This window comes from Bactrocera latifrons, unplaced genomic scaffold (assembly GCF_001853355.1).
Source record: "Bactrocera latifrons isolate USDA-ARS-PBARC rearing strain unplaced genomic scaffold, ASM185335v1 scaffold_156, whole genome shotgun sequence".
Taxonomy (NCBI): domain Eukaryota; kingdom Metazoa; phylum Arthropoda; class Insecta; order Diptera; family Tephritidae; genus Bactrocera; species Bactrocera latifrons.
The window spans coordinates 82,532-99,725 of NW_017535030.1; the positions used below are offsets into that span (position 1 = coordinate 82,532).

Consider the following 17,194-nt stretch of genomic DNA (forward strand, 5'->3'; position numbering starts at 1 on the left):
GTTTCAATCAGGTTCCCCCCTTAAAGACTTAAATGTGGAATGCTGATGTGTGTCTTCAGTCTCTCTGTAGCGTTTGCCGTTGTTTTATTTTTTTCCAGGAGTATTGCTCCTGGCGAGGTAAACGGCACAAAAAAAAATTAACCTTCGACATGGAAAATTTTCATTTAGAATTTTCATATTTCAAAACACAATAACCGTATTATATTTTACTTAAACTGTTTTCTATACTTATTATAAGTGATATAGAACATGCACACGGTCATTACTCGTTTTAACATTTTTAGAAGAGAACGTTCTATTAAAAATTGTTGACGTTTTGTTGCCATTGAGCTGGGTAAGTTAATCTGCTTGAGGATGCCTGTATTTGACAGCTTGATTCAGATGTGATAGTAAGTGCATTCCTGAAAACTCGAACTAATCAAAACCATACTTGGTCGAGTCTTAGAATGTTTTGTATTTTAATTTATTTATTCGTTTTCATAATACAACTATTAACTTTGCCTTGCTTAATTCAAAATATTAGAGTTCGTTACTTTGCTGTTTCATGATTCACGACCAGTTTATTGATTTTTATTTTACGTTTCTTGTATAATAATAACAATATTTGTCCAGCTCTTCACCAAAGTCACTTGTTCCAACCTACTCCAAGTTATATCCAAAAATGTAGCAGCATCTCTCAAGTTCATTTTTTTCATTGATTCGATCAAATCGCATTCATTAGARAAAATAGCTGCTAACAGAGAATTTCGGTAATGTAACATTGTTAGTCTTCTTACCTTTGGATCAATTGGTTTATTCAAAGGAGTAACATTCCGCGTCAAAATATCGCTGTAATTGAGCCATCAGCGTTTCAAGAAGTAGTAATGTCTTTCGAGCCAGCTTGTAACCTAATTTTGAACGGCTCCACTAGTTCCGGTCGCGGAAAAAAAATTTACCCATATAAAGGAGAACAAATTCGGTGTCGGATTCGTGGTGGGAGTGAAGTTCTTCAATCGTCGATTGCCACCCAAGCCCCGACCGAAGAGAAAGACGATGTGAACAGAGATGTCTTCTATTAGCTTTTGGAGCGTACGCCAATAAAGAAGAAGAATATCATAAGTTTTCAATATGATTGAGTTTGAAAGTAGCCAATGGAGAAAAATATTCAAGTTTCCGAACGTTAGAGTTTTCACGACTATATATGTATATACATACAGGGTGCGTTCCAAWGTAAACAGCGCCCCCTTGTGTCGCCATCTATATGTCCACTGYTTCATGACATTTCATAGATTGGAAGTGGAATTATTGCTTTTTAAGGTTTAAGAATGTTTGTGTTATCAGTGCGAAAATGAGCTTTGAACAAAGAGCCAACATTAAACTTTGTTTTAAAATTGGTAAAACTTTTCCGAAACGTTTCAATTGATGAACAAATTCTATGGCGACGATTACCTATACCGTAGCAGAGTGCATGAGTCGTCAAATTCATAAAAAATCAGTCGAAATCATCTTTGATATTCATGGAAATGGAATTGAACATCTCCAAAACATCGATTTATCACATTTTGACCGAACATTTGTGCTTACGAAAGGTATGTGYACGTTGTTCAGCACAAATTGACTGACGACCAAAAATTGCTCAGAATCCAACACTCAAAGGACATCATTGTGACCGATTGTTTGACCAAAAATCACATTTTAAAAATTTATGGTACCGTGTGACTTCTTTCTTTTCGGAAAAATGTATTTGCGCATGAAAGGAAAGTGTTATACAGACGTGAACGCCATTCAAACTGCTTGCACCTTCATACTGGCGGATACCGGCCAACGAGCTAAAACGCTCGTTCGACATGCTTTTGAAGTTATGGCACTTTATGTGTTTTCGCTTAATGGCGTTTTGTGGGCGTGGCAGTGATCCGATTACGTCCATCTACGAACTCGAAATTTTTATGTACTAAGAAACCAGCGGACGGACGGACAGATAGACAGTCAACCGGATTTCAACTTTTCTCGTCACCCTGATCAKTTATATATTATACGAGTATATATGGTATATCCCTATATCTAACTCGATYAGTTTTAGGTAAAACGTACAACCGTTAGGCGAACAAAACTATAATACTCKGGAGCAACTGGTTGCAAGAGTKTAAAAATCGCGAAAATCAGTGATWTTTCGGAGGGTCACACTGAGACGATCCCTTAACAATCTGACAATGTAAGTAACAAAAAGTACATAGAAAATTAATCTGTTATTATAGTTAACTTTTTTTTTGTTATTGCAGTGATTATGARTATAATATTTAAGCCAGTTTCAAAAAGTCGGGTTGATTAGATTAACCCTATTATTGACAATATGAAAGAGTTGGTTCAGGAAAACGGTACAAACTATGCTAGTACCAGATGTTAAGAAGTCGAAGTCATCTGAATAGAATAGATTTTAATGGAATCGGGACAGGTTCCACTCAAATTCAAATGGTTGACTAAAGTCAGAGTTGCCTTTCCCATCACCAATCGTTTTAAAAATTTATATCCAACCCTTAYTCTTTGAGAACACAGTGGCTTCTCCACGAACATGCAAACATTGCAACACCGTTGTAGATGTGTCTTTGGGCCATTTGTCAAATATTGAAATCCTTCCACCAAATACACGTAAATTGTATTACCACTCTTCACATTATGTTATTATAYATATRTAKKWWGYAWKMWWWAWTRTGTATGAGTAGCCAGCTTTAAAAGCGCGTGACCTAAGTTTAATCGTTCACAATCAGGAAAGTGCGAGCAACTCATATATTATTAGCAGTTATTTGAGGGCGGCCACAGCGTTGTTGTTGCAAGTGTCAATGTGTGCAAGCTAAGCAGCTGAATGGCGCGCTAAATTAGCCAATTAGTTCGATTATTACTTTAGGAGATTATTTCTGAACAAAAACGTATTCCACATATTAATCGCCAGGGTTGCACTGACTATGCAACTCGGCTACAGAGCTAATGTCCGCWGTGATATTATGCCACTGAGACACGTGGCATTAATTTTGTCCCAAAACATTTGTATTCGATTGTATTCGCTAGAAACAAGCAGTTATGTACAATACATACAGTGGCATGGCAAAGAGAGCTGGGGGTGGGAATCGCCGACTAATTTTAGTCACTTTGAAACCTTTGAAATTTAGGCGGATTCCAGTTTGAAAAAAAGGAAATTAGTAGACTTTCTACAGAAAGAAAAATAACCCTTATTACGATTGTTTTACATTTATTTTATCAAAATATGTAAATTAATTGTATAACAGATTTGAAATAGGTGGCAACTGTTGAAATCATTAAATTATATTAACTTATGAATTTATTTTGAATCAAGYAAAAAACAGGAAAAGACGTTAACTTCTCAAATAATAACGTTTTCAAATAAGACCTCGGTGCAATTGCATCAGTTTGTAAGGCAGCTATATGCTATAGTGTGATCCAATRCTGACGTTCCAACAAAATAACTTCGTGTGGAAAAACAATGTGTGCCAAGTTTCAGATCGATATCTGAAAGGTGAGGAACTTATTCCAGTRTATGTATGTGTTTTTAATAGGGTATCTGAAATTCTCTATTGGGCGYTAAAAATTTCGTGGCAAGCTTAATATGCCCTATTCAAGGTACAATATGAATGAGAAATGTAGGAACTTTTTGACTTTTCCAGTTTGAAAAATCTTAARAGATGGCAACCCTTGCTTCAAATTAAAACTCCATTTTGAAAACATTAATTTGCATTCTAATATTCATTCAATTGAATAATTTAACCGATCGCAATTCTTTTAGAAAAATTTAGCAAACTAGTCAATGCACTATCGTCGCCATGTACTCGTATACTGCGAGTGTGATGGAATTGATAAAGCCCCCTTTCTTAACGACCGTCATTCACATCATATTTAAGGGGACTCACCACAAAAGAACTCACCGCTCGTCAAAAGCTTTCTTCAGCCAGTAACTTAAATATTCATAGTGGCTTAAGACAATCTTTATTAACATGAAGTTATTTACCCAAGTTCTTATTTGCCTCTTTGCATTTCCTAGCCGCTTTAATTCATCCACAAACGTTCCCACTGAATAATAAACAACAACTGAAGTTTAACGTGTAGCAGAAGATAAAAGTTTTTGCCATTCTTCCAGTCTCGGCTGCAACTAAAATAGTCTAACACAACTACAAACGACACTTTAGTTTACTTGCAGCATATACATACATACTTAAGGCTTTCCCCTTCCGCTGATATGCAGTTTATTCGAAAAGCTTTATAAAACTGATTGATGGAAATGACAAAATATAGAAGAACAGAAAAAGATTMTTCCGGAATTCTTAAGAAAGTTAGTTATTTAGTGTGAAAGGCAGCAACATACACAGTAAAAGTCGACTGAACGCTTACTTTAGGGAAAATATGCCCTTGTCAATCGGATTCGGCAAAAAAGCGTAGAATTTTAATACCTAACTGTAACAAAAAAAACTTAAGAAGCGAACTTCCCATTGCTTTGGCCAAACATCGCGAACTGGAAATGTGTGCTCAAATATTGTAAAGTATTTAAAATTAGTAATTTCCTTTGCAGCATTCATCGCATTTTGGTTCCAGCGCAGTTGAAGAGCTTCATTCTATTGCTAAAAGTTTCGCATTAAAGACGTACTGTTTCAACAGGAWATTCCATATTAACCTGACTTGATCATTAGGCAGCGGCCTTGGAATTGACGTTTCAGCCTTCTATAAGCAGTCACAAGACACATGTAAAATAATATTTATGGCCGGGCAAAGATCCATTTCTCATTCAAAAATCGAGCTTTAGTTTGTAGGCGGAGTTGCAGTTTATGATACATATTTTTGTGAATAACTTCCTGCCTTTTCTTTTCCGGATTTCAAGTGTTATGATCTCTAGCACCTAGTACCTTTCCTGCGCAATTGTCCGGGCGTTCAATGCAAATTACAGCACTTTCTTCTTTTGGAGGATTGTGATAGCCCCGAMTTAGAGTTTATAGAGAAATGAGTAGTTTTCAAGATCTAAAATAATTTAAGTACTCGTATAATTTGAATTTAAATGGTTTTTTGGTTTGGAGCCGCAATATCGCTGACCACTGACTTGAAGATGTCAAGTGTTGGAGCGCAGTAAAAGCACTTGAAAATAATCAACATTTTTAACTTCTAAAACATTTCCTTTTATGCAGCATRCAGTTGCGATCAAAATATTACCTTTTTCTCTGTAGAAACAGAGTAAATAAAATGGAAAATTTTAAGACTTTTACTGAATGAACCAAAATACTTAAACACACAGATTTCTAAAACATAATAAGGCATATGGAGCTAATTAGGTATTCTCTGAAACTTGAGAAATAAWCAAAGAACGATTGGATTGTTACATGTCAAACTAAAAGCTAGCAGCTCACATAATTAGCGATTATTTAGAAACCGTCTGCTGGTTCGCAGTAAAATTCCGTATCGAGCTCTTAAGTACTTAATTGGTAAGGATAAAACCGGAATTTCTTGTGCTGAAGTCCAGTAATTTGGACAGCTCGTTACGCATTGCGAATGATTCACGTTAGAAAAGTAACTGAAAAGAGAAATCCCCACAAGCCATCTAACGGTTACAGCACCGGCTAAATAACTAACAGCGCTGCCTTAGATTTCTGTTGAAGTTTGCAAACAATTGTTTAAAGCCAATTGGCGATTCAAACCAAAACTCCTTCCTAATTCAATTAATATACGCTAATTTTCACGCTAATTCTCTCATTGTATTGGAGCAGTGACGTGCTGGAATAAATATTAAAATAATTTTATGTTGAGGATTCAAGAAAAATAAATGTTTCCAAATCTTTTAGGAGCGTTCATGTTTCTCATTAGTAAATTTTATACAGAATTTCAAAGTGAACTAGTAATATTTCATAGTAATGATTGTAGGGTGAATTAATGATAACGTTGAACTGGAGTGCCATGATGATTGTGGACCCTGATCTTTTTTCTGAGCTGGCAAAAAACACAATCGGAGTCCCGTTAATGAGCAGTGAGTGAAAARGGCGGGGAAAAAATATTAATTGTAGAAGAAATTATTTTTGAATTCCTAAATATAATATATCCGTGGGCTAAAATTTTCCATTTTTATTTTTAATACCGTTTATACACTGAAATGTGAAATAGACACATGGAATTTAAAATGTGCGAAACATACTATCTTACATATGATTTTTCACCTTAAAATGGACGTTGTCACGCTCATTTTTCAWTCTTATGTCTCYGACGTGTTTAATTAGTGTGTTATCGCACTTTTAATAGTGCATGTAGAGTGGGCGGGGTTATTGAGAGCTCTKRCCTAAGCTTAYTCATATAGGATGTGCAAGTCAAATATTTTATTTTTGTATGAGCATAGGAAAAGTGAAATTTTTAAATTTCCAATTTTTCCAGGCCACTTTAAGAAKACCACAAAAGTGATATAAAATGCCTCAAAACGATTCCATTTTCTCATTTGTGGGTATGCACTGCTATTAAATCGAATAATGTATGCCAACATATTCTTAAGCATTTGACAACTTTTTGACATTTCATGCCTTATGGCAGCGACTTACACGTCCCATTGCCCAATCTGACAAGCATTCCTTTATGAATTCTCTAAATATTAAATGTGTTTTCAACTTTTCTTTTGTTGTTTTACAATGCTATGCTTTGTGTACACGTATGTACACATACACAACCACAAGTGGTAGAGAAAAATTTGGCGTCAAGCTGCGAAGCGAGAGTTGCAAATATTTGGGGAGCACTTCAAGCGAAATCCGGTAAAAAAAACTTATGCTTGTGAACTTGAAAGTTTCTATGGAGGAATATTTCCATAATTTAATTGCCGAACCGTGTACCTTAAAAATTCAAACGTAATTACATACACATAGCTTCATCATAAAATTCAATTTAATCAATTAGTATAAATGCTTACTCTACAAATGTTCACACATAAATTTGAAAATATACTCATATAACATATTTGTTGTGATACAAACCAGACTTCCTCGAAAAATACTGTCCATGAAAGATCTTTCGGAGTGGTGAATTAGAGTTCATCTAGATAGGTRACGCTCTAAAGAAGCCAGGTGTTGGGCATACCGTTTATGGATGCGAAAGCTTTTGGGAAATTAACGTGAGAYTTCAATGGTCCAATAATATCAAGGAATTAACGTTTTTAAGTTATTTTTGGAACAATTACACAGATCTGCGGTGCGTATGTTGCCCTAGATATAATACCGAACTTGGATATATTTGYGCTCATAATTCATGAAAAATAGGGATACATCGAAGTAAACAGAGGGAAAAATGTTAAAAATATGTTTTATTTCAATAAATCGCCTTTTATAAGCATTTCTTTTATARCTTTCTAGTATAAAATCTGTTCATAAGAACCGACAGTAATCTGCCAGTTTTATATATAAGAATATCGATTTACGGCTAGATTTAACAGACTATATATATACTCTTCTACATCTTATGGCGCTAGCAGATTAAATTCGCAAAAACACGTGGCGATGATGTTTTTTAGACGTGCAGGCAAATTCGTCATATTGCTGCTTGCTTTATAAGCGTTTCTAAACAGATTGCAGGAAACATTTTGTTTGTTTATTTTTATTTTTTGRAAAAGTTCCATATAACACTAGGCATGACTTAGAAAACATAAGTTCACTTCAATGCTCACATTATTTTGTTAATTAAATTTATTACTCGTTGATTGTTTGAGAACTGTGAAGAATGCTAAAATATACAGGTACTGAGGTGATAATATATAAGTCAGTAATGCCAACAATACGTACGGGTATTTAAAATCGAAACTGCCTGAATTGCCTATTCCAAAATGAAATTATAATAGAGCAAATCGAGTCGACCAAAAATAAATATACATAAAATATAATATGCGAAAAAGGAAGTAGGATAAAAAATGTTTTTTGTTAGAATTTTTGAACCTAAAATTTATTAAAATATAACTTTTTTTTAACTTTTTCAATACTAGGTATTTTAAAGGGATGTATAGATTTCTGCCATCATGGGATGATCTAATCAGTTTTCATAATTTTCTTCCAATATTGATGGACCGCTCATCTTGTTCTTCACTATAATTTTCTAAATTATCTAAAAATTAGTGCAGATAATTGTGACGATATTGTAACTTGATACTTCTATTTACTCTTCGAGTCTGAAAGTTTGTGGGCATATTTTTCACAATTCATTCATAGTTTACATGTTTTATGGTTATTTTGAAAGTTTTCAACGTCGGCTGTTTCCAAACTTCAATTTCCGGAAGAGTCACAATCTTGGCCTTTCATTAATTACCCTATTCGAGGATCATCCAAAATTCTTATTTTTTGTACTAGGCTTGGGCAAACTGCAACAAATGAAGTTAAAACAACATAATTGCCCGTCCTAAACTTAGAAAACTTGCTTAATCATTACTGACTTCATCTGATATTAAATCACCAATTTTGCAAATATTTTTGCGGAAGGCAAGGGGAGTATTTCATTGGGTAAAAAGGGATATTTTGTAGAGCATAAGTCTATATTGCACCATGTTTGATTTTACTAAAACCTTCCACATAATATTTGGCATATTTCTGGTAAGGAGCCTGAGAGCGTTATTTGTTTGCAATAAGCTTGATTGGTCGCACAAAAGTTACCGAAAATCAAMAGTTATAGCGAATTTCATATTATAAGAACTTTCCAGGCTGATTGGTATTCTTACACACGTACACACATTTATGGAAGTTTGGAAAAGGTTCAAACGTATTCCTTGCTTCCTAAAAATTCTAAAAGAATACCTATATAAATGATCAAGATGACAAGACGAATTGAAGGCACGAAGTCTTGATAAAATTTAGAGCGTRTGATTTTCTTATAACACTGTATATTTGTGCTCRGAATGAATAAAATCKGGAAAAAACTCTCCCTAGACCCCATAKAAYTTRGRACCCTWATGTACTTGAAGGCACTTCCATGGCCTTAATTCTTGCAAGCTGCAAGAGYAAAAAATGTTCGGTTTTATCCGAAATTAGCTCTTTCTTACTTGTTGTTGTTTAGGTTCAGACCCCACAACACTTTGGTTGTCAGTTGCGCCATCAACCTAATCGTCTACTTTGTAAACCGAATATGTACAATTAGACTTCAAATATGAATGGTAGAAGCTCCTTGAATTAAAATGCTTTCAGCGTCACTGAGCATTGCGAATTTTAAAACCATTTTTCATCACTTCCCTTCACTTCGTAAAGCGATTCTGTACACACCGATCCGTTGAAGTAATTGCACAATGTAAATGAATAACTAAAAGAGACTAGCAACAAAAACAAAAATACACACACAAATTGATGGTTGTGGTGGTTAGCTTGCCATTTGTCACAAGAATTGCAGTCACGTTCCGCAACAGCAGCATTTGCAGTACACAACAGTTACTCACAACCACCGCCCCCACAATGCAGCATTTTAGAGGTCTAGTTACGTAGCACAGTCAGATCCTCGCCCCGGTCGAGGTTGGCCAAAGTTAGTTGCGTTGCAAAATGCTTCTGCCAACTGTRAATTTCCATTCCTCCATTTCTTCGTCTAATGACATCATTTTGCACTGTTGTGCAGCCCATTAAGTGCGTCATTTAACAGTTATATTTACATCTACCCCTTTTTGTTGCATTACCGACGTAATTACTTGTATTCACAAATACAAAAGTGAAYCTCCATTTGTATGTATTTGCACGCCGACTTGGCTGTGTCAATATTTGAATTGGAAAAGTCGGTTTTCTTTCGAATAGAGACAAATGAGCACTTTCGGAGAAGACCGCTTACATTTTGACGGAGTGAAATATTTGGAGTTTCTAAACGAAGCTATAAAAAAGCTGGAAGCTAAAAAAATAGAGTAGACAGAGTTGCAAATTGCGAACTTTCCATATTTGCTCAAATGTTTTTCAAACAGGGAAACTTGAGTGAATATGTTTTAGCAAGAGGAAACGCCAACTTCGACTGCATCGAAGCTATTAAATCCTTCACAAAAACAAAAATATTCCATACCAAAACGTGAGCTTGATCCTTCAGTTTGTATGACAAGGACAATACCATAATGGTCCTGTATCGACGAATCTGATAAATTATCACCTTCTTGGGGAGAAAAAGGTGTGCAGATCGATGTCTTATAAACCGAAGGTTTGCTTATGTACAGATTGACAGGCGGATATGTTGATGTTTTTTATACTCGTATAAATATATTTTATWTGTTCTCCTACGTTCCTTTCCATGTCYATGAACAAAATTCGTGGCTAGCTTAATATACTATGTTTAGGGTATAAACGAAATACTAWTGTTTTATGAACTRATTGCGAAGGTTTCATTTATTCAGATATTAATACTATAGAACGATGTAAACTTGAGTTAACCTAAAAAACGGTGGACAAACCCTAAAACTAGGTCGTTTAAATAGTACCGTGTAAATAAACATCATGGTAATATCATGACGTCGTTGAAGATTTTCAATTTGACTTCGAATTTAACTTGTACACAGTTTTTGGTATATATAGTATATATACTAATATATTCTCTTCCAGGTCATCAATCGACTGGAGCTTATCTCCGTAGACAGGCGATTTCATAAAATGCCCAACGGTGTTAAACGATATTGGCGAGCACGCCACTGGCCCTTGACRCGAGRTAGTTAACGCRCTCACCAAAAGTTTCCTTCAAGAGATAAATTGTTTCGTGGGCTTTATGGCATGTAGTGCTAGATATTAATCATGGCCCTACAGGGTTGCTCAMTRACTSTAACATTATGGCTGGCTTCACAGAGCCACACCTAACGGTGACTTTTTTGGGATGTAATGGCTGCAGTTGGATTTTTAAAGTAATCCAAGGTCCTTCCGCAAAACGTTCCATACTGTGAGTGGACACAACTCTCACAACTCGGTGATCCATTTATCACTTGTTTTACATGAAATGTGAGTAACTTTGAGGTTTTTATAGTCCACGTGGAGATATTTTWACATGCATGTTTCGAGTGCTCAACTTTTTGCAGATTTTGGGAAAAATAACAAATCTTTGATTACATACTAAGTTACCTATAATATTAATTCGTATGAGTTGGCCGAAGTATACAAATTTTACATTTTTTATATTTTTATCCCGCYAAATTTACATAAACACTGTTAAGTACGTAATTGGCTTGAGACCTTCTCCTTCACACCCCTGTTGCACTTTGTTAATTTCTGTTTGCTCTGAAAAACAAATTGTTTCAGCTGAAACGTAAACATGTCAATGACCATAAACACGTCTGTTGGGGTTTGTAGACAACATGCACCATAATTCTTCTCCAACGTACACAATTTAAAGTGTGGGCAAAGCATTGCGGCTGTTTGAAGACGCTGCTGCCCCAAATGCCTCCGACCCGCTATTAATTGAACTGTACAAGAGTGTCTGTGGTTGCTTTCTTATTTTGTGGTCTGTTGGCTGAGAATACGCGGTTTCCCAATCAACAAGCGAGCATTTTGGCGCGCTTTTCGCAAAATCTTGTATTTGTTTATTCGGGCAGTGCGCATGTGCCACACATACACACACCTGATTCCAGCGCGCTGGAAAGTTCACTGCCGCACTCCGYTCACGTTGGCCGAGCATAGCTGCAGTGATTTTCTGTCGATTCACGCGAAGGATGCTAGCAACAGAACTGTTAGTGACAGCGCCTGTTAGGCAAGCAGAGCCGCMCAAATCTTGGYGAATGTTTGCAACAGTTCGGTTGAAACGCTGCTTTGGATCGGTCGTGGTTAGCGCGAAGAATCGTCCACCGTTTTCAGATTGTATGCCCATCAAAGGCAAGTAAAGAAACCAAAAACAAATTTTTAAATTCTTTTAAATGCCTGTGCCCATATGGCTGAGTGACTACGAAGTGTGAAAAGTGCTGATTTGTGCCGTGAGTTTTAATATTTCAGCTGAAAAAATATGTGTCAGCAGTGGTATATGTGCAGAAAAGGTGTTAAAGTGAGCTGTGAATGATTCGTTAATTAGCTTTGGATACGAAACGACAGCCGGAAACGGAAGCTCGAGTCCATGCGTTGAAAATACGCATGGGCTGAGCGGCTGAAAAGCTGCGAGGTGGAAGTGAAAAGTAAAAATCACAATTTGCATTCTTTGAAACCTTAAGTGAAAATACAAATAATCCGTTAGCCAGACGGRAGCAATTACCGGGTCTCAAACTTACGCGCCTAAGAGTTGGTAGGTGCATATCAGCGCTCGTCTCGCGTTGGCCGTCGGCCACCCGGGCAGCCGGCCAGCCGTGGGCCATTAGTKGCGCTGATGCCACTTTTATGTAATTTTTATGTGTTCTCTTAAGTGCATAATCGTCAACAACAATTACAACCATTGAACCTCGGTCAACACTTTTCCACTTGCAGTCCTCAGCGCGTGGGGAAGCGCCCAAGCATACTTTCGCCAGCAGTCCAGTAAGTGTATTGTGTTAGCATCTTCTATTTGTATTTGTTCAGTGCACTTAAATATTGCCATCGAACGACTCTCGGCAAGTGGGGTCTTACTCAGCAGTCTTGTCTTGTGGCCTGCGATGTTGAGAGCTGTTGGCTTTGATTATTGTTTCTCCTGTTCAAWTGAGCACCTCCTCAACTGTGTTCAACATTTCATAAGACAATGAGCAGCAGGTGCCGGCGTCCTTGCCACTTTTTGTCTGTTGCAAGTCGCCGTTGTGTTGGCCGCTACATTAATATTATATACTCTAGCCTTGGTTGGTGTTGCCCGGAGCTGTGTAAAGACGGTGCTTGTGATGATAATTAAATGCGAGCACATTTGCTGTCAAAAGTACTGTTAAAAATGTAAGTGCTACTAAGGAGAGAATCTGTAGTATCGTAATTAACGGACTCAACAAATTCATTTCTTTGAAAGGCTCTAAATTGTTAAGAATTATTTATGAGCAACATTAAAAAATATGAGATTGTCCGGTTTATGTCTTTTGGGCTTATTCTCTGGGAGTTTTTTCAGTTAAAAAACTAAAAAGAAATTATTACATAAATTGGTTCGGAACAAGTGTCCCATAAAATTAAACATCAGTAAAGGACCGAAATTAGGGCTTGCTAAATAATTGAACAGAGCACATTCTACAGAGCATTATTTTTAAGACCTCAAAGGGTTTCTGATTTATAAAAGTCAGCTTATTTCATAACTTATTGCACACCACTCACTTTTACTATATAAAGGGTGATCCATTTCGATATTATCTACTTTTTTAAAGAAATAACACAGAAAAAGTCGAAAGAACGCTCTTTAGCATTTATTTTTTGAAGATTATCTCTTTCAAATGTTCGCCGCGCCTACGTCTCAGATGGTTCATCCGTTGCGTCCTAGTTTCGATGACTCATTCGAGCATTTCAACTGGTAACTGGCGAATGACACTCGTGATGTTTTACTCCAACGCCTTAATCGAAGTGGGTTTATCCGAATAAAATTTAGACTTTACATACCCCCACAGAAAAAAGTCTAACGGTGAGATATCACATGACCTTAGATTTCTGGCAATAAATCCATTGATTGATGTGATGTGTGAGAAGTAGCTTGTCGYCTTGTTGAAACCAAATGTCGCCGACTTCACGAGTTTCAATKTCAGGTTCCAAATAGTCGGTTATCATGATAGCGGTCGGCTTTGACAGTTGCGTAAAAAATTTTAGTTCAAAACGGTTCGGCAAATCGGTTTAGAGTCTATTCACGTAACCTTTAATATGCTACAGACAGAAGACTTCGACGTTATGACTGTCAACAGTGAAGTGGGAGCCTAGTCGCGATTTCGTAATGCCCTTGTTCACCACCAGACCCATTTGCTTTTCCAAGGCTGTTGGTAATTTTTCATTGGGGTTTTTTTTACGTGACGGATGGTTCGCCATCTCACTTTAGCTCGCCTTCAAACTGATGTTCTTTGGCTACTCAGAGGATACTTGGTTTTACATATAATTGCAATGAACCTTCAGCTATTTGATTATATTCGGATACTTTGTATGAATAGTCACTGGTAAAGAGAGTAGGCGATAAGAATGTCACGTTGTATAGTTGTTGCTATTATAGTTAGTTTTTTACGCAAAAAAAGTGCCTTATTTCTGCGTCATCAGGTCAGCACATGTAATTTACCTTTCACTTATCCTCGGAGTTTGGATGCGTATTGAAACCAAATTTTTTCTTCTGCTCAAATGCTGTATGTGTGGATAGTGTGGATAGAGAAAAATCACTACCGATTGAATAGAAAGCATTAATCGAAGCTTATAAAGAATTACAGCTTTCAATAACTTAAAAATCWATAAGTCGTAGTATGGTCGAACTAGTAAATACGGTAACAATAGAGAGATTTTTGATGTTGAGAATAGAAAACACATTGAGGATAGCATTCTCATGAATCGACGGGCAAGTTTTGGGCAAATGCTGGTGTCACAGCCAGCTCATCTACTGTTGGGGTACGAAAGGTGATAAGGACAGCATCAGATGTGAAACCTAAACAACTACAGAAAATAAGTAAGGAAGGGCTAAGTTAGGGTGTAASCGAACATTTTATACTCTTGCAACTTTTAAAGGTCAAAGCTGGCGAAATACGTATGCATAGATTTTCGAACTGCTGGTTGACATCGAAACTGTGTGTGAGCTAACTTAACGTAAAGTACATTATGGTAATCGTCTGCACTGTTTCCAATACTACTCACAGCCTACGTATACTTAATTTAGCCACGCCGCCAATTTCCTACAGTTTGGTATACTTGCATTAGTCGTGTTTTACTTGACCGCCAAAAGCTATTAGCTAAATCGGTGACAAATAAAACGCACTTTGCTTATTTCATATTTTCGGGCATCAACAATCAGTTACAATATTTCCAAACAGAATATTTATTTTGTTAATTTGAGGTCTAAAATTCAAAAAACTGAAAACAAGTGTTCTTATTCCTCTTAATTTTATCTCAAAGCCCTTCTACGATTTTGGTTTGTTTATATTTTCATCTGTCAAAATGAGGCTTCYAGCTATTGCCAACTACGTTTTTTTGCCTTGCTTGTTTCTGCTTGAAGCTAGCCTTTAGCCAGGAAAAAGTATGTGACTTAAGGATGCAAGAGCAATTTTTTCTATCCTCTAGAAGAGCAAGTGGTTGAAGTGTGAATAAATAAATCGGCCTTAAATAAGTTACAACGAGCGCTCTTTAACTGGCTGGCCGAATCAGTCCAGCCATTGTATWGCTATCTGCAAGTTGAATGACATAAATCACTGTTTGGCGAGCGCGTTTATCCAATTTGGCATTCAATGTTGTAAAATTGAATTACTCTCGCAATCTCATCACAATTCAATTTTAAAATTATTCTAATTTGTATGCGCACAAAGAGACGTTTGTGTGCGGTTTTGACGTCGACAACGATCTCTATGGTGTGCACATTTAGCACAGATGTCGAGCATATTCACGAATGCGTTGAGCGGTTTGTTTTCAGACACCAAATCGATATGGAAACTGATGCGCCAAAAGGATGCTGAAATAACAATGTTTCAAATGCCGCATTGGATGCGCCCTCCAGCCATTGTTGGTGGAAWCAATAGCGCCGTTAGCCGCTTTCCCGGCATCACCTATGTTCTGCAGCTTGCTACACAGGCACTTTGCATCCCCATGAATATCTCCGCTTTACATATGTATGTATGAGGTGGTTATTCACACTTGCATGCAAATTGGGAAAATTAAATGCCAAATCTGGCATTTTGTGAGCAATGTCGGTGGCGTTTGCTGCAGCCTTTGCAGTGGTCTCGAGTTGCAAGCAACTGTTTGCACTGAATGCTGCCACATACCCAAAAATGTTTACAGTGACTGCAACAACGTTTCATTCTGAGTGCTTTAGACATTATGGCAAACTTCATATTCCATGTTCAGGGTATAAAAACATATACATATATACTCCGTATAAATACTTAAGCATTAAATAACTCGTTAATAGAAATGGGTGGTTTCTATCCATACCTACCCTAGCAGTATTATACTCGTATTCCTCATAAAGGTAATATTTCAGCTATATTTCCCTAGGGTTAACAGTCATGAGCCACTATTGGATGTAGTAATGACCCAACACTCAACACTCAACACTCAATTCTATGCAACTTTATAAAGTCTATGTATGCACGTATACGGTTACATATGTATGTGCGCAAATATRTTGTTTGTTGTTTTCAGACTCTATTGATTTTTACGCTCTTCATTGGCAGCCGTCAACGCAAACTTTTTGGTAAGCGGCATAGCGGCATTCATTTGAGTTGCGACCTTCATCTGCCAAAGCAAAGTAAAGCGTTGAAGTCAATATTTATATTTAATTTGAATAAAATTGGAACAATTCGTTTATCTTAAATGACGCTATAATGTCAGCTTGGATTCAATTACACAATTTTTTTGGATTGTTCGAACCACAATCAAAATATTGGGCGCTTTAATATTCAATTTGGAGGAATACTTTGGTGTATATTTGTGTTTTATTAAGGTCAACCACGAAGCTCTTTTTTTTTTGTATCATGTAAAACTTATCGAATTAGCTACAGAGTTATATATACATCCATTAATCTTAAACCTTTTAAACTAAGTGGGAAATTACGATTCTGTAACTTGGTAAAGCTAATCGCAGTAGACAAGAACGATTGTGATTTGAACGTTTTGGAAAAGTGGACGTAGCCCCTCGCACTGATAAGTATAATGCTCAAATGTCATAAACCACTAAAGCTATATCAACCAAATTTGCCCCAGACTCATCTTTTGGCCATCTCCTCCGACACTTTTGAAATGGGTAGAGCGGTTATGCTTTCTTAAAGTGCGATAACTCACTAAATGAAGTGAATTCGTCAGAAGGCATGAATTTCATATCCATATGAATACGGAAGTTCCTAATAACAACCGGAGTCAATATTGGACAATTATCTCAGGAATCACTTTACTAACATCAACTAAATTTGGTGCCCAATATTTCTTAGACATTATTATGGTATATTGCGAAAATCGTGTGTTCGATCAACAATTACGCTTACGTCCCATATTTATATATATCGTATAACAATTTTGAACTCCATAAAAMTCTTTCAGTTTACAGTATATAAATCGAGAGCTAATGTACGTAGTACAAATAAAGCTTTGTGCTAATAGTTTTCTTAAGTCAGTTAAGTTATGGCATCCACCAAATAAGAAGACCCCAGAACATATTGATTCTTTATTCA

At 36.5% G+C, this 17,194-nt stretch overlaps 1 protein-coding gene across 1 annotated transcript in view; it reads left to right on the forward strand.

The window, feature by feature from the left end:
- The first annotated feature begins 12,336 nt into the window (after positions 1-12,336).
- Positions 12,337-17,194, forward strand: part of LOC108966131 (octopamine receptor beta-2R) — a 35,435-nt gene continuing 30,577 nt past the window's right edge. The window contains exon 1 of the mRNA XM_018928895.1: positions 12,337-12,425. The gene's annotated coding sequence lies outside the window, so the exon portion shown is untranslated. The remainder of the gene's footprint in view (positions 12,426-17,194) is intronic.